This window comes from Rattus norvegicus, chromosome 3, assembly GCF_021556685.1.
Source record: "Rattus norvegicus strain SHRSP/BbbUtx chromosome 3, alternate assembly SHRSP_T2T, whole genome shotgun sequence".
NCBI classification, from domain to species: Eukaryota; Metazoa; Chordata; class Mammalia; order Rodentia; family Muridae; genus Rattus; species Rattus norvegicus.
Window position 1 is genome coordinate 119,612,465 of NC_141536.1, and position 25,192 is coordinate 119,637,656.

A 25,192-nucleotide genomic window follows, 5' to 3' on the forward strand; every position below is an offset into this window, starting at 1 on the left:
CTATCATGGTGGGAAGCCTGGCAGCATCCAGGCAGGCATGGCACTAGAGGAGCTGAGAGGTACTGTATCTTGTTCTGAAGGCACACAGGAGAAGACTGACTCCCAAGTAGCTAGAAGGGTCTCAAAGCCCACCCCCACAGTGACACACTTCCTCCAAGGCCACACCCACTTCAACAAGGCCACATCTCCTAATGTTGCTACTCCCTGAGCTAAGCATATTCAAACTACCACAAGGAGGTTCATTAATTAAAAAGATGGTTGGCGGGGGCGGGGGGAGCTACTCATAAAGAAAGAGACATTTTGGCTAATGTCATCCTGTTGGGTCCTGGGAGCCTCTTGCTTCCCTGGCATCTGGGACTTGCTGGTGGCTAACCCCAGTTCCCCATCCCCCATTGCTACACACCTCTGTTTAAATTCCTGACCCTCTGTATATCATCCCTGTCTTCTCCCACACCTGATCCTGCCCTGCTTTGTTCCTCCCCCTCTCTCACTCTCCCCGTTCCCTTCCTTCCTCTACCTCCTGTAATTATTTAGTTCCCCCTTCTAAGTAGGACTGAAGTGTCCACACTTTTGTCTTCCTTCTTCTCAAGCTTCATATGATCTATGAGTTGTATTGTGAGTATTCTGAGCATTTGGGCGAATATCCACTTATCAGGGAGTATCTACTATATGTATTCTTTTGTGACTGGGTTACCTCACTCAGGATGATATCTTCTAGTTCATTCCATTTGCCTGCCTGTGAATTTCATGAAGTCATTGTTTTTAATAGCTGAGTAGTACTCCATTGTGTAGATGTACCACATTTTCTGTATCCTTTCCTCTGTTGGAGGGCTTCTGGGTTCTTTCCAGCTTCTGGCTATTATAAATAAGGCTGCTATGAACATAGTGGAGCATGTGTCCTTGTTATATGTTGGAGCATCTTTTGGTTATATCCTGTCTAAAGAAAATATAGGGACTAAGAGTGGAGCAGAGACTGAAGAAAAGACCATCCAGAGACTGCCCCACCTAGGAATTCATCCCATCTGCAGACACCAAACCCAGACACTATTGTTGATGTTAAGGAGCACTTGCTGACAGGAGGCTGGTATAGTGGTCCCCCGAGAGGCTCTGCCAGAGCTTGATCAAACCATCACACTGAGCATGGGGACCCCAAGGGAAGAGTTAGGGGAAGGACTGAAGGAGCCAAAGAGTATTGCAACCCTATAGGAAGAACAACAGTGTCAATGAATCGGACCCTGCAGAGCTCCCAGGGAATAAACCACCAACCAAAGAGTACACATGGAGGAACCCATGGCTCCAGCTGCATATGTGTCCCCGCCAGCGGGGACCCAGTTATTCAGGGTCCCGAAGAGGCTTTCTACCTGTGGGCCAAAATGGGGGTGAAGAGAAGAAGGAGACCAAGCAAGATTCTGTTGTCAAGGTCTCGTTTATTGGGATGAACGTTACAGCTTTTAAGGCTTTCAGGTAGGGGGAGTGACCTTTGTGAAATATGAAGGAGGGGGAGATGAGGGTATAGGCAGTGATAGCTGGAGGCAAAGAAGTCAGGCGATGAGGTCAGGTGGTAGAGACACTGGGTGTTGACTGAGGAGATAACTGGTATATGCTCGAGCTGAGGCATCCCTTGAATGTTATACTCCTGTGCCGTAAATTCATGGGAGAGGCTTTATCCAACAATCTTAAGATTTATGGCAGTCATCTTCGGGGTGAGTCTCTGTGGCCAAACAGCCCAGAGTCACTTTGAACCATGTAGTCAAAAAGCGGCTAGGCCCAAATCCAATATGGCTCCGTGCACATATGTAACAGAGAATGGCCTTATCTGGCATCAATGGGAGGGGAGGCCCTTGGTCCTGTGAGGGCTTGATGCTCCAGCATAGGGGGATGCTAGGGTGGTGAGATGAGAGTGGGAGGGTAGGTGGGTGGGAGGAGCACCCTCATAGAGGCAGGGGAATGGGGGAGGGGATAGAGGGCTTGCAGAAGGGAAACTGGGAAGGGGACAAATTTGAAATGTAAACAAAATGAGAGAGAGAGAGAGAGAGAGAGAGAGAGAGAGAGAGAGAGAGAGAGAGAGAGATTAATCAAATAGGTAATTAGTACCGATCTCTGTTCTCTTGGACCTTCTGGCTAACAACTCTGCTATCAGCACTGGTTGGCCCTTTAATTCTATTCTGATTGAATTACTAGTGGGTCCCTGCATCTTAAACTATATGACCAATTATGTATCAGTTCCGTAAAATTAATGGTACTTAGAACCAACTCCATCTCTTTAAAACAGTGTAAGTCCACAATTTTGTTTATTCACTAAGACCAGTGGGAAATATAACAGAGCACCAGACCTTAGCACAAGTTGAAAACCTTTTTCCATTTGCTTTCAAGTATAGACCAACTATTTGGGCGGGAAGATGGGGAAATGATGTCTTAGAACTAGGAAATGACAATCCCTGGCCTCAGCACGAAGTTTATCTGAATGGTTGAACTGTTTTTCTCAGACTGTGAGGAGGCTAAAGGCTGGCACGAGACCCACTTAGTTAGAAATATTGGTTTCAGACCACAAGAGCCACTTGGGGTGTGTTCTGTCAAGTGAAGCAGACTGGATCCTAGCACTTCATAAAGTGCCATGCAAAGACAGAATCCACACAGGTAGTTTGAGACTTGGTAGAAATCTGTTAAAGCAGTTCCAGGGGGTCATGAAGATCACAGGGAGAGAGACAAGTCTGTAAGATAAAGACTTTGCTTTGTAAGATAAGCCTTTAATTTATGAGTTGGTGCAAGGATGAAGAAGTGGGGCTATGGGAATGGGAGACAGGGGAGAGAGAGAAACTTTCACTTAGGATTCACATTGGCCTTTTCAGAAGCCAAATGGAACACATCTCACAATCCCATTAGATTTCGTTGGCCTGAAGCATTTACATATAACATCTGGGCCCTTGTCTTAGTAAGGGTTTTACTGCTGTGAACAGACACTATGACCAAGACAAGTCTTATATAGGACAACATTTAACTGGGACTGGTTTATAGATTCAGAGGTTCAGTCCATTATCATCAAGGCAGGAACATGGCAGCATCCAGGCAGACATGGTGCAGGAGGAGCTGAGAGGTCTACATCTTCATCTGAAGGCTGCTAGCAGAATTCTGTCTTCCAGGCAGCTAGGATTAGGGTATTAAACCCACATCCAAAGTGACAAGCCTACTCCAAGAAGATCACACCTCCTAATGGTGCCACTCCCTGGCCCAAGCATATACAAACCGTCACAGCCCTTGAGCTAATGTTTCTGGACATCAATATTTCTATTCTTCACACGGGTATTCAGAGAGGTTTCTGGAGGCCCAAACAGACAATAATACGGTACAAAATAATCTAATGTAATATAATATAATACAACAAATAATAAAACAGTTTATAGGCTATTCCTAAATGTATTCATTCCCCAAATGTTGAGTATTTGCCACATGAAAGGTCAAGGAGGAGAAGATAATTGAAGGGCCAGAAATTCAAGCTCTGCTCCTGAGATGGTTCCGTTGACAGAGCATTCTGGCAAACTCTGGCACATGCTCTGACCGACAATGGGCAGAAGTAAGTAATAATGTGAGGACCTGAAGCCTGCTGTTTCCGCCACCTCTCTCTTGCTACCACACAAAGACACTGGGCTTAGACCAAGGTCCTCAACCTGTGGGTGGCATATCATATATTTACAATTTGTAACAGTAGCAGACTATAGCAGCTGTTACAATTCATAATGGTAGCAAAATTATAGTTACGAAGTAGCAATGTAATAATTTTATGGTTTGGGGTCACCAGAACATGAGGAACCGTATTAAAGGTTGGTACCATTGGGAAGGTTAAGAACCATTGACTAGTGCTGGTGGTACATACCTTTAATCTTAGCCTTTGGGAGGCAGAAGCAGGTGGATCTTTGTGAGTTTGAGGCCAGCCTGGTTTACAAAGTGAGTTACAGGACAGCCAGGCTTTTACTCAAAGAAATCCTGTCTTAAAAAAACAAAACCAAAAGCCAAAAACCAAAAAAACAGGGCTGGAGAGATGGCTCAATGGTTAAGAGCACTGACTGCTCTTCCAGAGGTCCTGAGTTCAATTCCCAGCAACCACACGATGGCTCACAACCATCTGTAATGAGATCTGATGCCCTCTTCTGCTGTGTCTGAAGACAGTGGCAGTGTACTAAAATATATAAAAAAATAAGTAAATCTTTAGAAAAAACAAGCAAACTCAGCAACAACAAAAACCAAAACACTGGCTTAGACTATCAAGAATGGAGAGATGGCTCGGCAGTTCAGAGTACCATCTGCACTTCTAGTGGACCTGAGTTCAATTCCCAGCACCTACACACCCACATTAGGCAGCTCCCAGAAGATCTGACACTCTGGTCTCCATACGCACCTGCATTGATGTGTGCATGCCCACGCTTGTGTATACTTAATTACAATTAAAAATAAAGCCACTTTTTAAAAGAAAAGAGAAAAGAGAGAGTGAACAGGGAGAGTCCAGGCCCAGGATGAAAGGGTCGGGCTCTCCGAGGCTGCAGCCTCATGAGCAAGCCCAGCAAGGAGCGTGCAAAAACCACTCGACTGAGCCAGTCCTTCACCACAGAGTCACAAGGACACAAAATGATCGCTAGTTAGTTCATGGAGTTTTCTATAGTTTCTTTATAAGAAGTAGATAATTGATACATGAAGATGATGACTGTTAAAAAAAAAAAACAGAACAACCTACAAACTGTCTATCCACCCCACTCACCCCACCCTACCCACCCCACCTACCCCACCCCACCCCATCCCACCCACCCCACCCCACCTACCCCACCCACCCACCCCACCTACCCCACCCACCCACCCCACTCACCCCATCCACCCATCCCACCCACCCCACCCCACCTACCCCACCCCACCCACCCCATCCCACCCCACCCACCCCATCCCACCCCACCCACCCCATCCCACCCCACCCACCCCACCCACCCCATCCCACCCCACCCACCCCACCCACCCCACCCACCCCACTCACCCCATCCTACCCACCCCACCCCACCTACCCTACCCCACCCACCCTACCCCACCCACCCCATCCCACCTACCCCACCCACCCCACTCACCCCACTCACCCCATCCCACCTACCCCACCCCACCTACCCCACCCCACCCACCCCACCCCACCCACCCCACTCACCCCATCCCACCCACCCCATCCCACCCACCCCACCCCACCCACCCCATCCCACCTACCCCACCCCACCCACCCCACTCACCCCATCCCACCTACCCCACCCCACCCACCCCACCTACCCCACCCCACCCACCCCATCCCACCTACCCCACCCCACTCACCCCACTCACCCCACCCCACCCACCCCACCCACCCCAGACCACTCCTGGTTTATAAATATGTTTCATGACAAAAGGGAAGAAAGTAGGCTGTTTTTTGCAGAGCTAGAGAACAAGCCCAGAGCCTCAGGGATGCTGGGCAGGTGCTCTACCATTGGGCTACACTTCCAGCTCTGGGGCTTTGTCAGTGTCACCCTGGCTGCTATGTAGCCAGGACTCAAGGTTTTCAGCCACCTGGTTCCACCTCTCGAGCGCTAGGAAAATAGACATGATCCACAGCACCAGGCATCAGAGCCGTTTAATGAGAGCTCACGCCCTGTTACCTGGGCTGTTCCAGTTACATCATATGATCCCTTATAAGCAGAAACATTTCTCCAGCTGGCAGAAGCCAAAGGCAGAGATTTGAAAAGGTGTGACGTGCTTTGCAGAGGCCGCGTGGAAAGTGTTAAGAGGCCCAAGGAAAGCCTCTGACAGCCAAGATTGGCCTTGCTTCAGAATGAGCAAGGAGACTGACTGGAAAGGAAGATTCGAATTTGTCCACCAGTCTCAGGAACTTAGAAGAGAATGCATCTCCAGAGCTCCCTGAAGGGACTAAGCCCTGCCAACACTCTGATGGCCCTTTCTGGATCCAAGACAGACAACACAGCCTCGCCACCTTGTTGAATTTCAACCCGTGGAACTGGGGGGCAGAAGATGTTGCTGTTTTAAGCCAGTATATGTTAAGTTATTACAGCAACAACTGAAAGCTAATCACTGAAGGCAATTTGAGCAGCCTTCCTTCAAGGGGTGTGCCCCAAGCCAAGAAGGGCAGATCTGAGGCCACCAAGGAAAAGACAGCCCTGCTCTGGTGTCCTGTAGGAGGCATTCCAGATCCACCCCCAATCCCCACTCTCACCCCCACACCCAGCACAGAAGCAACCCCTGAGGTAAGTGCCAGTGAAGGCAGTTGTCCTGATGATCCCAGGAAGAGTGAGACAGGGAAATGATGAAACCCCAGAAACATGAACTACAAAGCAAGACATCTCAGGCACCCAGAATGCAGCTCTTCTCAGTGATACTCATCACCACAGGCACCCGGAGCGCAGTCCTCCTCAGGATGCTAGGAAACAGTGCAGGCTGTGCCTTGGTGTCACCTTACTCAGGGGATATGGGCATGGGGGATTTATACATCACTGCCATCATTATGGGTTAAAGGCTCTCTTGGGGGTATTAACCTCATGACACCCTGCATGTTTAAAGAGTAGACACCAACAATTTAGGACAGCTCTGGAGGCAGGGGCATAGGGTGGGAGGGAGTAGGAGGTGCTGTCTGTTGGAAGTGTGGCATTGTGTGGCTGAACTGACGAGGCCAGAAAATAGGCAAGACATTGTAGCATTTGGGATAATAAAGGTGCTTATTATCTCACAGAGGCACTAAAACGTCCAGAGGAGTGTTGAGAAAAGCTCAGGGATCCACCTGGGGTCAGAGTGACTTACTCCAACACCCCTCACTGGATGCCTTGGGGCAAATTACTTTATTGGCTCTCAATACTATCTCTTACTGTATTATCTATGATTCAAGTGACAGATAATTGCAGCCTCCTTGGATTAGATTAGATAATGGTTTTTTTTCTTTTCTTTTTTTTTTTTTTTTTTTTTTGTGCTGGGGACCGAACCCAGGGCCTTGAGCTTCCTAGGTAAGCGCTCTACCACTGAGCTAAATCCCCAGCCCCTAGATAATGGTTTTAAAGAATCTGAAATTGGCAATGTCAGCCCTCAGTAAACAAAGATATCTAACTGGCAAGGTTATATCCTCTATGGGTTTGTGATTATTATCTAACTACACATACAGGCAGAATCAGGAGAAGTGGTCTGGGGAGGGGCGTTGGGGCTAGAACAGTGGGCAGCAGCAGGTCTTAGCTGTTTTATTTATAATATAATATATATATATATATACATATGTACTTTAGATATACATACAATTATATACATAATGTATTTTATAATGTGGACTTGGGACAGGGGTATATCTTCAGTAGCAGAACACATGCTTGGCATGTAAAATTAACATTCTTAACATGTCCAAGCAGCAGCACAGGATTTTTTCGAAGTGTAATTTGAGTTTTTAAAATTAATTCAAGCTTTGTTTTAGGAAGCGAGGCGCTGTAATCCAGGACTTCTGACCCGGAACATCGGTAGATGTCAAGAGTTCTGCAAGTAGAGGTCAGGTGGTCTAGAAGCTTGGCTAGGAAAAGAACCATTCCTCTCTCCACCTCCTGATGAAGTGGCCTTTTCCTTCAGCGATGAATGGAGGAAGCCGCAGTGACAGTGGCAAAACCTGTGGTTTTGTCACTGGTGAAAAAGTAAACAAGTCAACAATGCCCGAGATACTTTGGCATTGTGCCTTCCACCTGTCTGTCTGTTTGTCTATCTGTCTGTCTGTCTCCGTGTGTTTGTGTGTGTACGTGTACATGGCAGACATGGCAGAGCACACAAATGAAAGGTCAGAGGAAAACCTGTACATGTCACCTCTCTCCTTCCACCACATGAGTCCCAGGCATTGAAACTCATGTCATCCAGCAAGAACCTTTCTTATATATTTGGTTGTGAGCCTAGCCTTTAACGGCTGAGCCATCTCTCCAGCCCTCAAGAACCTTTCTTTAGCCACTGAGCCAACTAGCCAGCCCCAGACATATTATAATTTATATTCATTACTAATTCAAAATCATGGCATTTACATTTAGATTTAAAACTTTAAATTATACTTATTCATTCTACTTTACGTGTGGGTGTCCTGTGCATGTATGCCTGTGTAGCATGTCTATGCTTGGTGTCCTCAGAGGTCAGAAGGGGGGATCTGATTCCCTGGAACCAGAGGTGTAAGAGCTGAGAACTAAACCCTGGTCCCCTTCAAGAACAGCCAGATTCTTAACATCCGAGCCATCTCCCCAAGTCCCCCAGATTTTATATTTAGTGCCTTAATAAAAAAGCATATTTACAGCTATATTGGACATTTGTTTTTAAACATTTTAAATGTACTTCAATGTAAATGACTCTCTTTGAATTTCTAGGTGTTTTGGCTTATGCATTAAAAACACATTTTTTTTTAAGAAAGTGTGCAGAGGGGCTGGAGAGATGGCTCAGTGGTTAAGAGCACTGACTGCTCTTCCAGAGGTCCTGAGTTCAATTCCCAGCAGCCACATTGGTGGCTCACAACCATCTGTAATGGGATCTGATGCCCTCTTCTGGTGTGTCTGAAGACAGCTACAGTGTACTCAATATTAATATATATATATTAAATATGTATATTTAATATATATATATTAAAATCTTAAAAGTAAAAATAAAATAAAGTGTCCAGAAGCCTCCCTGAGGAAGCAAAAAGATACTCAGCACAACCTCATGTCCCCTGGCTTTGCTGATGTGGCTAATTCTAGAGCTCACGACCCCACCAGCAGTATCCACCCATTTATCTAATAATAAGTCCCAAGCACATGGGCTCTGAGAAGAGCAGTCACATGACCAGACTTGCGTTCTAGGATTCTATGTCATCCTAGAGATAAAGATGCTGTGTTCACCACTTCCAGTTCCCTTTGTATATATTCTCTCTCCAACCTCCTCACACTTGATCTTACCTACACCTCTTCCCAGTCCATCCTCCACCCAGTTCCTTCCCTCCATTCACTCTTAATGTCTATTCTATTTCTTTTCTCAGTGAAATTCAAACTTCTTCCTCAGGGCTTCCTTCTTATTTAGCTTTGTTGAGTCTGTGGATTATAGCATGATTATCTTATACTTTAGAGCTAATATCCACTTTTAAGTAAGTACTTATCATATTTGCATTTCTAGGTTGGTGTTACCTCAATAAGGATGTGGGTTTTTTTTTTCTAGTTTCATCCAATTGCCTAAAAATTTCATGATGTCCTATGCAAATGTGCCAGATTTTCTGTATGCATTCTTCATTTGAAGAACAGCTAGGTTAATTCTAGTTCCTGCATATAACAAATAATGTTGTTATGAACAGAGTTGAGTGTCTTTGTGGTTTGGTGGAACATATTTTGGGTATGTGCTCTGGTAGTAGATCTGGATCTTCAGGTAGGACAATTCTCAATTTTCTGGAAAATTGGCAAAATTATTCCTAAAATGGTCATTCAAGTTTGCATTCCCACCATCAATAAAGGAGTGTTTTCCTTGCTTCCGTTTTAGCCAGCATGTGCTGTCCTTTGTGTTTTCGAATTTGGCCACTTTGATAGGTATAAAATGGAATCTTGGAGTCATTTTTGATTGCATTTCCTTTATGACTAAAGTTCTTGAATACTTCTTTAATGTATTTATTTTTACATCCCAGATTTTATTCCCCTCCCAGTCTACCCTCCAACAATTTCACATTCCATACCTCCACCCACCCCGCCATGTCTTCATAAGGATGTCCCCACCCTAACCACTTCTCCTGCCCTTTAAACTTCCTAAGACCTCTGGTCTCTTGAGGGTTTGGTGCATCTTCTCTGACTGAACCCAGACCTGGGAGTCCTCTTCTGTATGTTTTGAGGTCCTCATTTCAGCATTTGAATGCTGCCTATTTGGTGATCCAGTGTCTGAGAATCTTGGGGGTACATATCAATTGAGAGTTTTGGTCCTCCTAAAAGGAGGGTATCTAATTCAATTCAAGGGGTCACCAGCTCCTGTTCATAGGTTGGGTGAATATATATGCATCTGACTCTTTCAACTGCTCGTTGGATCTTTGGAGGGCAGTATGATAAGTCCCTTTTTGTGAATGCCTCGTAGCTTCAGTAATGGTGTCAGGTCTCAGGGCCTCCTCTTGATCTGGATCCCAATTTCGGCCTGTCACTGGTCATTCTTTTCCTCATACCATTCTTCATTTACATGCCTGTATTTCTTCCAGAAAGGAAGAAATATGGGTAAGAGATTTGACTGTGGGATAGCAACCCCATCCCTCATTTGGTGAACTGTCATTCAGCTGCAGACAGGTCCAATAAGTTCCCTCTCCCCACTGTAGAGCTTTTCATCTAGCATCCCACCTTTGAGTGCGGAGAGTCTCTCACTTCCCAGGTCTCTGGTCCATTCTAAGGGATCCTCCCAACCTCCTTCCTCCTGAGGTGGCCTGATTCCATTTTTTGATGCTGGCCTTCCGGTCTTTAGTCCTTTACCTGCACCCAATACCAGATCATGTTTCCTTCCCCCACACTCCCATCCCTTTTCCCTTCCCTGTCCCTCCATCCCTTCCCTCTTATGGATGCTTTCTTCTCCCTCCCAAGTAGGACTCAGACATCCTCATTTGGGCCCTACAGTTTGTTGACCTTTTTGAGTTCTGGGAACTGTATCTTGGGTATTCTGTAATTTTTTGGCTAATATTCACATATTAGTGATTATATACCATGTATGTTTTTTTAGGTCTGAATTACCTTACTCAGGATGATATTTTCTAGTTCCATCCATTTGCCTGCAAAACTCTGGATGTTCTCATTCTTTTTGGTTTTCGTTTTGTTTTGTTTTTTGTATTTTGTTTGTTTGTTTTCGGAGCTGAGGGCTGAACCCAGGGCCTTGAGCTTACTAGGCAAGCACTCTACCACTGAGCTAAATCCCCAACCCCTGACCTCATTCTTAATAGCTGAGTAAATGAACCACATTTTGTATATCCATTCTTCTGTCATGGGACATTTGGATTGTTTCCAGCTTCTGGCTATCAGAAATAAGGCCACTATGTACATGGTGGAACAGGTGCCCCTGTGGCATGATAGGACATCTTTTGGGTATTTTCCTAAGAGTAGTATTTCTGGGTACAGCAATGGTCCTTAGTCCTTCCTCCACACTGTCCACCCCGTTAACAGCTATAGTTCAAACTGGTCCTGGTCTAATATGCACAAGTCAGGGCTTCCCTCAGGACAGTGTTTTTGTTGTCTGTGAAGGAATATTTATGAATGGAAAATTTTCCCTGGGTGGGCCATCAGTTCCTCTCTTTCTCCCCTTTTTTAAAAATTTATTTGTGTGTGTGTGTGTGTGTGTGTGTGTGTGTGTGTGTGTGTGTGTGTGTGTGGTGTGTGTGTGTGTGTGTGTGTGTGTGTGTGTGTGCAGGGGGGGGAATGAAGCGCACACATGGAGGTCAGAGGACAATTTGTGACACTCATCTCTCCTTCCACTGTGGGGGTTCTGAGGATTGAACTCAGGTGGTCAGCCTTGGCAACGAATGCCAGAATTTACCCCCAAGTGATCTCACTGGTCCCTGGTTTGTTTATTTTTAAATTCTTGCTTTTTTTTTTGTGATGGGGTCTCATTTAACACACACTCTCTACATAACTAAGGCTGGCCTTGAACTCCTGATCTCACATTCAGCTCTCTAATTTGGGGATTACAAGCTCGATGCCACACCCAAGTTGTTCCTGGGGCTCTCTGTATGTGCTGTTGTCACCCTCTAAAAATGGTCTAGGTCTAAGAGTTCTCAGGAATGTGGTCATGGTGGGCTCTTTTTGGAAAGCAGAATTTGAGCAGATTTGTTTTAAAGAAGTGATGGGGTCTACAGAAAATCTGCTGGCATGGTTGTAAACAAAGGGAAGGGCTTTGTGGCCAAATACATGAGACCTGGTCTGTTTCCTTGTTCGTAGAACCTCTTTCTTTTCCTGAAGGTGGCAGAGGGAAGTTGGCAGGCTACATTTCCCTGCCTCCTACAGTTAGCGGAGCGTTGGGACTGTTTTCTGGTGCGTTACTCAAGTCTCCCTCTCCCCTCGTGATTTCTTTAGGCATGCGGGATCATCTAGGATAATTCCCAGTCTCCAAGCCAGCTGACTAGCAGTGTGATTCTCCTCTGCCATGTAATCTTATGACCTACCGGGGCCCAGGGATTGTGACAAGGATATCTCTGAGGGGCTGTTCTTAGTGGCTGTGAAAGACAGAGAGAAAAGCAGAGTTTGCCAGTTCTCCAGCTGGCACAGGAGATGCGAGTGCCCTGCTCTGTAACCCACACGTCTCCATCTTGATGCATTTTGTTTATACTTTTGTTTTGTGAGGGTTTTGGACAGAGTATCTCCCTATAGCTTGGTTGGCCTGGAGCTCCTTACATAGATCACACGGGCCTCTGCTCTCAGTTATCCTCCCACCCTGCTTCCTGAGTTCGAGGATTACATATGTGCAACATACCCAGCGTTCACTTGTATTTTTACTATGCACCAGTAGCAGATGTCTGTGGGGCATTTTGGCATATAGTGTCATCCACCTGCTTCAGGGCACTTCAGATAGACAGCTCCACGAATTTAGCCAACCTCTGTTTTCTTTCTTTTTTTGGTTCTTTTTTTTTTTTTTTTTTTTCCGGAGCTGGGGACCGAACCCAGGGCCTTGCGCTTCCTAGGTAAGCGCTCTACCACTGAGCTAAATCCCCAGCCCCCCAACCTCTGTTTTCAAGCTAACATGGGAACACCTCTGCTTTCTCTAAGACAGGAAAAGGCCACTGTGCCAGATTCAGGTACAACATGAAAAAACATGGATGTTAACATGCCCAGGAGCAATGCTCACCTAACAGAGTGAGACCCAGGGTTAGGCATGGCAGCCCCTAGCCTGTAGTAATGGTTCTCCAGGGTTTCATATGAGATCCTAGCAGCACTAAGTCTCAGTTGCCCTCAGTGGTAACAGGTTTAGGACTATACCTTGTGTCTCATTGCTGTGAAGAGACACCATGACCCTAGCAATTCTTACACAGGAAAACATTCAACTGGGGCTGGCTTGCAGTTTCAAAGGTTTAGTCCATTATCATAATGGTGGGGAGCATGGCAGCGTGCAGGCAGACATGGTGCTGGGGAGGAGGCTGCGAGTTCTACATCTTGATCTGAAGGCAGCAGAAGGAGGCTGTGACACACTGGGCACAGCGTGAACATAGGAGACCTTAAAGCCTATGCCCCAGTGATACACTTCTTCCAACAAGGCCACGCCTCTTAAGAGTGCCACTCTCTATGGGCCAAGCATTCGAGCATGAGTCTAAGGGGCCATTCCTATTCAAACCACCATGCATTGTCTTAGCTTTTCTCCTTTCTCTGCTTTGTTCTCCCTGCCTATTATTTCAACTTCCTGGGATTACCTATCCAATAATCTACCTGCATCCACAGCCTTCCCTTGGGGTTGCCTTAGAGGGAAATGAAATCCTATCGTGCTTACTGCTCACATCCTGTGGAGCTAGCAATCCCAGCATGCAAGGCGGAACCTCAACAGCAAACCAGAACAGTTCATCTGTACGCGTCTCTTCTGACCTGCGAGGGTCCTTTGGGTTGGTTGGTGACCTGCAGCAAAAACTGCCTCCGATTAATCGTGTCTTCTGAGACAATGACATGAAGGCTGCTTCTGCACAGTACTCTTGAGTGGCTGTGAGGCAATACATCAGGATCTGTTTAACGAGTATAAACACCTTCGGAACCACCGTTCTGAGGCACGTGCTGAAAGGTCTATCTATTTACCTAAGGGCAGGAAAGGTTGTCTGAGGTTATCTTTCTTCTGGTTCAGGCTGAGGTCCTGGTTGTTTATTCGAGTTCTGGAAATAACCCTGGGACTTTATTTAGGTGCCAAGGGAAACATGAGGTCAGTATACTCTGAAAACACTTTGCTATAAGCCCCAGCAGACATCATGCGCACACCCAGAGGAAGACCCTGGGACCCTCCTGTACACCCAACCAATGCCTGATGATTCTGGGGGAGAGGTTACATATTCTCTATTGGCTAATGGGAATATTATTTTACCTGTGTTCTAAAGAGAGGCAAAAGCAATGGTGTAGCGTTTGGGAAGAATTTTAATATCTCTCTAGGATGGTACAGAGCTTCTTCTAGTTAGGGTTTCTATTACCATGACCAAAAACACAGTGTTGGGGAGGAAAGGATTTATTCTGCTTACACTTCTATATCACTGCTCATCATCCACAGAAGTCAGGGCAGGGACTCAAACAGGGAAGAAACCTGAAGGCAGGAGCTGATACAGAGGACACAGAGCAGTGCGGCCTACTGGCCTGCTTTTCCCTGGCTTGCTCAGCCTATTTTTTGATAGAACCCAGAACCAGCAGCCCAGGGATGGCACCACCCACAATGGGATGGACCCTCCCTACCAAACACTAATAAAGAAAATTTCTTTTTAAAAAAAATATTTGGCTGGGGATTTAGCTCAGTGGTAGAGCGCTTACCTAGGAAGTGCAAGGCCCTGGGTTCGGTCCCCACCTCCGGGAAAAAAAAAAGAACCAAAAAAAAATGTAAAAAAATATTTATTTGTTTGTTTTGTGTAAATACACAGTCATTGTCTTAAGACACATCAGAAGAGGGCATTGGATTCTATTACGGATGGTTGTGAGCCACCATGTGGTTGCTGGGAATTGAACTCAGGACCTCTGGAAGAGCAGTCAGTGCTCTTAACCTCTGAGCCATCTCTCCAGTAAAAAAAGTTTCTTACTGCTGGATCTTCCAGAGTCATCTTCTCAATTGAGGTTCCCTCCTTTCAGATAACTCTGGTTCGTGTGTCAGGTTGACACGAGGTTAGCCAGCACAGAGATCCTCTTGCAGGGTAACACGTGCCCATTTTCTTATGAAGTCTCCTCTACTGGGGCTGGAGAGAGCTGGAATGAGACCCAGACCTCGGAGCATCCTGGGCGGCCCCTTTCCAGGTGTTGATGAAGCTGCCCTGAGATGAAGAAATGCCCACAGGGAGCTGAGGAGTGTTCCTGAGAACAGTATCTTGGAGAACAGGCCATTCGAGGAAGCGGGGCTATGGTGCCTTCATAATACAGCCTCCAGTACTATCAGGAGATCAGAGCTGTCCTAAGCTGAGGTACGAAGTCCTTAGATATGGCTGCTCCAGGAAAGGCACACAGCTCCCATGTTAAGAAAGCCTTAGGTTTGAACCTCCTAGAAGCTGGAGTTGAGTGTCTCGTTTCTAAGACCCAGAGGAAGGTTCCCTGCCTCCACTGTAACCCTTCTCTCTTCCTGCAGGGAGGTCTGTGCTGATCTCCCAGGAAGGCTCTGCCCTATGCTCACCTTCAGTGATCTTCAGACTCCCCTGGCAATAGGAAAGCGGTTTCCATCTTACCACTGCTGGAGATCAGCTACAGCAGAAAGCAAACTAACACATGAAAAATAAAACCAAATTTGTATTTCAACGAATAATTTTGTTTCAAAAGTAGAGTATTTTAGTCTTCAAGACACATTCAGTCACATGGTCCTTCTTCATCCTCAGAACCTGAGAGGTTTTCAGTTTAGTTCTTTGTGTATGCGTGTTTTGTCTGCATGTGTCTGTATACCATGTATGTGCCCAGTTCCTGAGGAGGTCAGACGAGGGCCTCAGATCCCCTGGAACTACAGTTACAGCAGTGGTGAGCTACCATGAGGGTTCTGGGAACCAAATCTAGGCTTTCAGGGAGAGCAGCTTTTAGCTCTGAATTATCTGTCCAGCCCACTCACAACCTGAGTGTTAACTTTTTTTTACAGTCCCACGTGGAAGAGGTTTATTGAGGACGACGGAGACAGAAGTGGGGAGAGAGAAAGAAGGAAACGATAAAGAGCTGGGTGTTAACATTTAAAAGTCTCAGTTAGTTTAACCCCTAGTCCCACAAACAACAGCAAGAGAAAACACCAAACCCTTTAGGAAGGAAAAGAAAGGCCAGCCACCTCTTTAACATACATTCTTCTCTCTCTGACAGCAAGGAAGGGCAGGGATGGCCGTCCACCCAGCCTGCAGCACCACCCACTGAAGGCCAAGTATCTACTTGTTGGGTATCCCTACACGTTTCAGTCTTCTGCTCTCTGGACTGTTTTTTTTTTCCTTTCAGGATATGAAGGTTTATTTTTTTTTTAAAAGATTACATTAAAAAAAAACCAGAATTCACAGAAATGCAAGGAATAACATTAGTCTCTAAAAATTCAACAGTGGGTGTCTGATGCTCAGCCTTCAAAACGGAGGCAGCAAACACTCATAGAGTCTCACCAACATGACCACCCAGATCATAGAGTCTCACCAACATGACCACCCAGATATGAGCTGAGCAAGAGGTAACACCAAGGAATGTGCCAACCGGACAGAGAAAAGCCCACAAGGTCTCAACCCTTCACAAAGAACTGTGGCAACTGAGGAAAGCTGAGAGCAGGAGAGGGGCCCTTTCTCGGGGAAGAGCACACCAACTGGTTGTCCAGTGCCAAATGGGTAGCATTGTAGCGTTATACAGACTCAACAGGTTACATTTAGGTGTGTATGTGTGTGTGTGTGTGAGTGTGTGTGTGTGTATACTTATACATATACATATACACATACACATGTAATACACATATCATACAATACACATACACATACAATACACATACACATACACATACAATAAACATACAATACACATACACATACGCATACAATACACATATACACACAATACACATACACATACACATACACATGCAATACACATATACATACAATACACATACACATACACATACACATATACATATACCAATTAGTAAAAAATGATGTCATGAATCTGAAGGGGAGTGGGGAGGGATAAATAGTAGGGTTTGAAGGGTGGAAAGGGAAGGGAGAAAGGGTATTAATTAAATTAAAATCTCAGAAAAAAATGGAGGCAGCAAGCAAACACTTAGTAAAATCAGAGCTATGTTGCAAATGGAACCATTACTTTCTGGCTGCAAACTGTCCTCATGTCCCCCACAGCACTAAACAAAATGGCCTCGATTCCAATCCTTCCAAATGGGTCTCAATGTGGCAAGAAAAAAATGCTCAACAATACACAGACCTGTGCTAAGTTTCTCTAGACCTATTTAAACATCTCAGAGTGGAGAAAAGCAATCATGTTAAACTTTAAGAAAAGAAAGCCAAAGCCAAAGCAAACCAAAACCAAAACAGCCGGCTAGCTGCCTCAAGCCAGAGATCTTCATTGACGGTCACGTGGAGTTTATGGAAGATCTCAATAAATTAGCTTGAAACTGTGGCTGAAAGCTCATTTCAAAATTGCCGCTTCCTCCTGCCATGAGTGTGCTACCAATCGGTATAATTCTATGAACTGAGGACGCATCACTTGAGTGTTGGGTTACCATACCTGCTCTGACGGGCCATCAAAAAAACTCAGTCAGACAAGTATATACACACATACATAAATGCAAATAAACATGGGTTTGAGGCCTGCCTGGTTCTCGTAGTGAGCTTCAGGTCAACCAGGGATATATACTTATAATTTGTTATAAACATTTGTAAGCCGCCCTGTGGATGCTGGGTGTTGCACCTCCGGAAGAGCAGGCTGACCCATCTCTCCAGCCCCCTCACTCAGCCTGTTGATGCTCTTGAATTACTGCACCCACTTCCTGCCTCTTTTTCTTTCTTTGTGGACTGTCAGAGTCTAAGGCAAACCCCGCCCTTATTTGCTTTCGATTTTTCGAAAGTACAGACAGTGCTCTTGCATAGCTAGCTTCAATGTCACGTGTTCAATTACTTCTGTGACAGTCACGTATCCTTAAACACGCTAGATAGAGATTATCTTAGTGAGGGTTTCTACTGCAGTGACAAAACGCTGTGACCAAAGAGCAAGCTTGGGAGGAAAGGGTTCGTTGGGCTGACACTTCCACACTGCAGCCTATCAGTGGAGGAAGCCAGGGCAGGAGCTGATGCAGAGGCCATAGAGGAGACAGTGGCTTGCTCCTCATGGCTTCCTTGGGCTGCTTTCTTATAGAACCCAGAACCACCAGCCCTCAGGGGGCTGGGCTATCCCCCATCAATCACAAATTAAGAAAATGCCTTACAGATGGATCTTATGGGGACATTTTCTCAGTGGAGGTTCCCGCCTCTCAGATACCTTTAGCTCATGTCAAGTTGACATAAAACTAGCTAGCACAGAGGTGGCACACAGAGGCTCACCTGCAGGATGGCTCCACTCAGAAACCAACTGGCCTTACAACATCTGCTAGAGTACCTCCTGGAACTCCTGTGTTCATGGGTCAATGATCTCAGGACAGGTAAAACACTCTAGCTAGGTTGTGACTCTAGTTAAGTGGCTGAGTACTCACTAAGTAGACCAGGGTGGCCTTGAACTCACAGAGATCTGCCTGCCATTGTCTCCCGAATGCTGGGATTAAAGACATCCACCACTGTGCCTAGTCATCTGCCTTGGCCTTAACAACAAAACTTTATTTATTTAATCTATTTGTTTTCTTAGAAAGACTTCCACCATGTAGCTCAGACTACCCTTGAACTCCCTGAAATTCTCCTGCTTCAGCTTCCCAACAGGTCACATTACAGGCATGAGCCATTATGCTTGGGTGTCTTGATCTTTTAAGAACTTTATTTATTTATTATTAGAATTAGTGCTGGTGTACACACACACACACACACACACACACACACTCACTGTGGTGGTTTGAATAGGTACAGCCCTGATAGACTCATGTGTTTGAATGTTTGGCCTATAGGGAGTAGCCTTATTGGAGGAAGTGTGTTACTGTGGAAGCAGGCTTTGAAGTCTTACATATGCTCAAGCTACGCCCAGAATGACTCGCAGTCTCCTTCTGCTGCCTTTGGATCAAGATGGAGAACTCTCTGCTTCTTTTCTAGTACCATGTCAACCTGGACACTGCCATGCTTCCCACCATCATGATAATTGACTGAAACTGTAAGCCAACCTCAATTAAAATGTTTGTCTTTATAAGACTTTCCTTGGTCGTGGTGCTTCTTCATAGTAATAAAATCCAAACTAACACACGTGTACACACACACACACACACACACACACACACACACACACACACACACAGAGACAGAGAGACAGAGAGACAGAGAGACAGAGAGACAGAGAGACGGAAGGACAGACAGACAGAGACAGAGAGCTAGTATAATACCACACTGACCTACAAGTTGAGATTCTTAGTCAAAATTTCAAGAATTTTCCCAGTACACAAAGACCTCTTTATGTATTCGTGGTGTTTATATTCATTCTAATATTGCTCCTGGCCTAGAGTCTTGCTTTCTGCTGGTGTGGCTGCTGAGAGAACTCCATGCTTTAACAACCCAACCCCAGTTCTACCCCCTCCCCAAGAGCTGGAGAAGATTCCAGAATGTCATGGCACGGGCATTCTAACATCGTCTCTGCAAATGTCATCTCTGGAATACATGGATTAAGATTTCAGCTACATTTTCTACAGTGGAAATCTTACGGACCCTTCCCTTTCTTGGAATAATTAAATGACTTTCATAATCTAGAACAGGCATGATTTTTTTAAAAAAAAAATCTATTTGTATGCAGAGAGACTTAAAGGGGACAAAGCTAAATTTCATGCAACCTGCTTGAAGTGAATTGCACCAGCCTTCAGTCTTTCATTGGCAGGGAGTGGAAGCTTTGACCATCAAACATTATTTTCCAAAAGGCAACTGGCTGTCTGCATAGACGGGCTGTAATGATAAAATTAATAAGCCAATAAAAGGTCATCCTTGTGGACCTCTGGCAAATGAAGTAAAGGGCCAATACAGCAGCAGCTGGGCTGCGGGCTGATGGAGCAAGGCTCCTGGCAGGACGTAGTGCTGACACTTGCCGGGAGGACTGTTGTGCTAACTGTCCCTCCTTCAGTGTGCCCTCCAATTAGTTTCCTGCGACTCAGCAGACAATCGGCCGTAGGCTTGGTGGCCCCAAACAACTGAATGATTGCCCGACGATTCTGGGGTTCAGAAGTTTAAAGTGGGTCATCAGGATTGCATTCTGCCTGGAGACTCTAGTGCCTGAAGCAATCTGTATCCCTCAGCTCACGCATCCCCACTCTCCCACCTCACCCACACTCCCATCCCATCACTGTCTCTACCGGCCGTCCAATCTTTTGTGCTGAATGTGACCCTCTTGTTTCCCTGTCAGAGGACCATTGTATGTCTCCGAAGTCACTTGGACAACCTAGAAAATGCTTTTCCACCTCAAAGCCTTATGTTAATCACGTCAGCAAATCGGCTTGGTCCTTGTATGGAGTGGGGCACGGTCATCTGTGGCGGCCTCTTCATTCACATTACCTTCTCCTGATGCTCCCGCTCTGCTCTGACTGTAAGAATGGCAGCCTCAGCGGACTGAGTGACTCCTGTGCAGGCACAGGAGTCTAAGTTCTGACCCAGAAGCAGCAGGCTGTACCAGGTGCATTCTGTGTGGCGTCACACTTTAACTTTCTGGGAATCACGACTACGTTGCCAGCTCCTACTTGTACAGTTATTTGTCTAAGGGTTCTCTCTGGCTGCCAGAGCCTGCTGTGAAGCCAGAAGCCTTGTGTTCCCCAGCCTCCCTTGTCAATGACCAATAGGCCTAACTCCCTTGGCCTGTGGCTGGGAACATTCTTTAATTGCCCATAATACACAGTTTTCCAGAATTCCTAATGGAATTAAGCTCCATTTGTCTAAAGTGTGTCCTGCTTGGAAAACGTCTTCTCTTTTATCTGTCTTCTCCTTCTGGCCTTGTTTCTCTTAACTCCCCTAGTAATATCTTTTTTGGATCATTCACCAGGTAAATTGCTTGTACTTATGTCTTCCAAGAACCTGCTTCCAGACGAGTTCAATGCAGGATACTGGAGCAGTCAACTCAGTTGCCCACGACTACATGGCTGGTGAGTGACAGGTCTGCTGGCAAATTATGTGTCTCTAACCATCCCCAGTCGCTTCTCTTGGCTGGCATATTACTTATTGTCCCTGAAGGATACCATTGACTCGGGATGTAATTAAGCCGGTAGGTGCTTCTGTCTGAGTATCTGACTTGAAAGATGAGAGGAGTCCCAGAGGGTGAAGGAGTCTGCAGTTCAGCCATCTGAGAACCTGATGTGACAGGACGCGGATGCTATGATGCTCAGGTTACAGCAGCCTGTGGGAGCTCCTTAAGCACCTTGAGGTACAACACACAGATTTATCTGTCAGTGGGGTGGTGTGTGTGTGTGTGTGTGTGTGTGTGTGTGTGTGTGTGTGTGTGTCCTGTGGAATGAGTGAAGGCATTGCAGACACGTGATACCATGACCAGAGGATCTGGGTCATTACCTTACTGACTTCAAATTCAGCATCAGGGCAAGGTAACAAAAAAACTGGCTCACAGTATGTCTATTATGGTGGTTTGAATAAAAATGGCCCCCATAGGCTCACATATTTGAATGTTTAGTCACCAGGGAGTGGCACTATGTGAAAGGATTAGAAGGACTGGGAGGTGTGGCCTTATTGGAGGATGTGTGTCACTGGAGTTCACCTTTGAGGTTTCAAAAGCCCACACCAGGCCCAATCTCACTCCTTTTGGTTGCACATCAGGATGTAGTGTCAGCTACTTTACCAGCATCTTAAGTGCCAACATGCTCCCAGCAATGACAATGGACCAAACCTCTGAAACTGTAAGCCAGCCCCTAAGTAAATGCTTTCTTTTATAAGGGTTGCCTTGGTCACGATGTCTCTTCACAACAGTAGAACAGTGACAAAGAGATATATATATATATATACTGCCTTTCTCAATACATATATGTGCTTGTATGTATAGGGTACTACAAGTAAGACAAAGGCCCAAAATCTAGGTTACAGAAAGCAGTGTCTGAAGAATATATTTTTATCAGTATGCAGTTCTTCTACAAGGTGAGTTTTCAACCATGAATTGTCTACACCATTGGAAAAAAAATAGTTGAACTATCCCAAAATAGTTTTTTTTCAGTTTGTTTTTGTTTATAAACCTTTTTACTCTTCAGGAATGACAGGAACATAAGTTTATATCAGTTTCCCCAGGACAAAATCTCATGGAAAAGGTTTCTCTGGCCTTTCTACCTTTAAGAGGTCTTCAGCAAGCCCTTGCCTTGTGGAATTTATGTATTTAATTCTGAACTAAAACCCTTCAGTTTTGGGAGTGGAGAGATGGTTCAGTGGTTTAGAGCACTGGCTTCTCTTCCGGAGGGCCTGGGTTCAGTTTTCAGCAGCCCCATGTCAGCTTGCTTCAGTGCCTCAGACAGGCACACACGTGGGCATGTACAGAAAAACAAAGTGTCCCATTAGCATTAGCATTCAGAGAAGAGAAAGGTCCTGTCCAGGCAGTAGCAGGGCTGCCAATCACAGAAGGCACACCTGCCACTTCCCTCTGAGCCTTGGGTGCCACTTGCTACAAATCCTGGTTCCGATACTGACTCGGTCATGGTGTGAAGCCTTGGGTGTTCGTGGGATGAAGACTTGGGTGATCTCATTACCCTTCTCTATCTGTTACCTTATCTTAAATCAGATGAAATTACAGGTGCTGGCTGCAGCTCTGCTGGAAAGCTGCTCCATGCTGGGGACTTCTGGGTGGGCCAGTCTACTTACAACAGTGAAGCATCCCAGGAAGTTGAGCTTGTAAAGGCTGCGTTTGCCTAGATACCCGAGGCTTTGAGGCCCAGCTTGCCTGCTGAACCGTGGGCCCTTCATCCCCTGGCTTCTTGTCATCCCTAAATCGGGCTTTTACAGTTTGTGGGCTTGCAATCTGCCACAGTGTCTGAAATTAAATTATGTACTAGCTATTTCAATAGCTTTTCGAAGAACCAAAACCACATATGCTTGTTCAGGTGTCTTTACAGAATTTTGACTTTAGAAAGTTTTGTTCAGACTAGGATTGAATAGTCTTGGATGAGTTGGTTATTCCAGACCTAATCAGTAGCAACAGAGATTTAAAAAAAAAAAAAAAAAGCAATAAGGGGAGGTGGAGGCAGAAGGATCAGGAGTCCAGGCCAACCTTCAATACATAGTGAGTTTAGGCCGGCCAAGGCTATAGGAGGTCCTGTCTCAAAACCAAGCAGAGCTGGGGAGATGACTCAACACACATGTCAGGTGGGCACGCAACCATCTGCAATTCCAGCTCTGGGGACCTGAGGCCTCTGAAGGTCCCTGCACTCACATGCACACACTCCAATGCAGACAGACACACCTACACATAATTACAAGTAAGAAAAATAAGTCTTTCAAACAAAGAAATCAATGGTGCAGACAAACCAACGCCTTAAGTTTTAATCGCAAGGTGCTTTGCGTGCTGTAATTAAATCAATACATTTGTTTTCCAAAAGAGGTCGACTCCTCTGTCTCCTGCGTGGGATACGTGTCAGCCCGGAGATCTCTGTAATAGGTCTCCGTAATAAACCTCGCCTTTGCTTATTACATCCAAAAAAAAAAAAAAATTTGTTTTCCAAAAGAAAAAAAAGAGAGAGAGAGAACAAATCCAATTTTCCCCTAAGTTAAATTTTAAAAAATTTGTTTTTTAACTTAAAAAAAAAGTTCTGAGCTTGGTGTGGTGACTCTTAGGAAGGGGAGGAATACAAGTCTGAACCAGCCATCTGTAGCCAGGCCAGACTTCCAAAGAAGGGATTATGACATAACGCAGCCACAAAACCTTTGCCCTACAATTGGTCCTGCCTGCAAGATGTGCTGGGATAAAGGTAGCACAGAAATTATGGGAGCGGCCAACCAAAGACTGGTCCTGCATGAGAGCCAGGAGACGGAGCCCTACCCTGACACCACCTGGAGTCTGGAGGGCCAGGAAGCAGAGGCTGGAAGGCCCAGAGACCGAGGGTGAAACCAAACACCTCTGGCAAGAATGGAAGGAAGGAAGGGAGGAAGGAAGGAAGGAAGGAAGGAAGGAAGGAAGGAAGGAAGGAAGGAAGGAAGGAAGGAAGGACTCCTAATAATATTCTGTCATATTCATAGATAGGAACCTAACACAATTGTCTTCAGAGAGCAACTGATGGAAACAGATGCAGGGACTCACAGCCAAACATTAGGGGGAGCTAGGTAAGTCCTGCAGGAGTAAAAATTGTAGAAGACAGGAGTGTCAAGGCCACCACAGGGAAACTGACAGAATCAACTAACCTGGGTTCACAGGGGCTCACAAAGACTGAAAACAATCAGGGAGCCTGTGTGGGTGTAATCTAGGCCCTTTGCATATTTGTTATGGTTGTGTAGCTTGGTCTTCTTGAGAGACTCCTAACAGTGGGAGTAGGGGCTGTGTCTGACCATTTCACCTGCTTTTGGGACCCCTTTCCTCCTACTGGGTTGCCTCATCCAGCATTAAGGCGAGGGGAGGTGCCTAGTCTTACTGGAATTGACACACCAGTTTGATTGATATCCACGGGAGGTCTGGACTCCAGCCCTTTTTCTGAAGGGAAACAGAGGAGGATGGGATGAGGGGGACTGACAGGAGAGGAAGCAGGAAAAACTACTGTCGGGATGTAATATATGAGAGAATAAATAAAAAATTTTAAAAATCTAAGAACATAGCCCAACTACTGCTACAACTAATGACTTAGAAATATTTGACAACCTTCTAACTTCTAACCTCCTTGATGTTTAAAAAAATGAGTAAAAATAAATTTATTGCAACTAAATTTTCTTTCAAACTTAAAAAATCGTTTTGCATTTTGTGTGGTGCTACAGGACTTTAATTCCAGCACTCAGGAGGCAGAGGCTGGTAGGTTAACTGTAAGTTAACTGAAAAAGAATTGACTTAACCTTGACCAAGAGTTTAGATTAGGTTTTTTTTTTTTTTCAGTATAAAAAATAAAAATATTTAAAGAATTTATATAGGAAAGGGAACCAAACTCTCGATCAGTGGTCGAATGCTTGAGTGTTAAGAGAAAGAGGAAGGAAGGGAAGTAGAGAGAAAAGGGGCTGACGTGGGACTTTTGCTGAACAAAAGGCCTTCTGGCCTCCTTGCAGGCTGTAGTTTCTCTGGGGCTCCTAAAACTTAGTAAAAGAGAAACGGGTGGCAGGTGATGTTCGGAGACTGTAGGCAGTGCACGGTATCAGATCAGCCCCAAAGGGATGGATGGCGGGGCGGGGGCAACTGCCCTTGCGCTGTCTAGAACTCAGCTTCTTAAACTGTCGCTCACCGCCCCATGTCGGGTT

General features: G+C 45.6%; 1 long non-coding RNA gene across 5 annotated transcripts in view; it reads left to right on the top strand.

Annotated features, from left to right (window-relative positions):
• Window positions 1-25,192, top strand: part of LOC102552951 (uncharacterized) — a 60,957-nt gene that overhangs the window by 25,061 nt on the left and 10,704 nt on the right. Inside the window, exons 2-5 of one of the 5 annotated variants that reach the window (XR_015684618.1) lie at window positions 7,466-7,676; window positions 18,757-18,956; window positions 20,817-20,916; window positions 21,033-21,194. This is a non-coding gene — a long non-coding RNA (uncharacterized LOC102552951). Of the gene's footprint in view, window positions 1-7,465; window positions 7,677-15,989; window positions 16,532-18,756; window positions 18,995-20,816; window positions 20,917-21,032; window positions 21,195-25,192 lie in introns of those variants that run through there. The other 4 variants (XR_015684622.1, XR_015684619.1, XR_015684620.1 and 1 more) reach the window with 4 other exon arrangements.